Source organism: Penaeus monodon, chromosome 25, assembly GCF_015228065.2.
Source record: "Penaeus monodon isolate SGIC_2016 chromosome 25, NSTDA_Pmon_1, whole genome shotgun sequence".
Taxonomy (NCBI): domain Eukaryota; kingdom Metazoa; phylum Arthropoda; class Malacostraca; order Decapoda; family Penaeidae; genus Penaeus; species Penaeus monodon.
In genome coordinates this window covers 39,627,478-39,627,800 of record NC_051410.1, presented here as the reverse complement: position 1 = coordinate 39,627,800, position 323 = coordinate 39,627,478, and the positions used below count along the sequence as shown (strand labels likewise).

Sequence of the window (323 nt, the reverse complement as noted above, 5' to 3'; positions counted from 1 at the left end):
CATGTGAGAGTAGAGGGATTTGTCTATTTTAGTTGCGAGGTGGAAATAAGGGAACCATTCATGTAATTACTTAAATTTTAGTTTTAGAACCACATCGTTTATTTTTACCATAATTACAATATTTTTTGTATGTGCATTTATTAGTGGAATATTCAGGTGGGTAGCACAAGCAATGGTGAAGTATCAGTTATTGTTAGCAAATTGATAATGCATGTTTCTTTATTTTGAGAAGTCACACTATAACCTCTTCTCTCTCTGCTGTTTATCATCTTAATCCACGGAAATCATACGGCTTTAAGTGAAGACTGCCTGTCCTGGATAAG

The 323-nt window shown here is 34.1% G+C and overlaps 1 protein-coding gene across 1 annotated transcript in view; it reads left to right on the top strand.

Annotated features, from left to right (window-relative positions):
* LOC119589252 (DCC-interacting protein 13-alpha-like) overlaps positions 1-323 on the top strand; it is a gene marked incomplete in the record, with an annotated part of 61,984 nt that overhangs the window by 56,566 nt on the left and 5,095 nt on the right.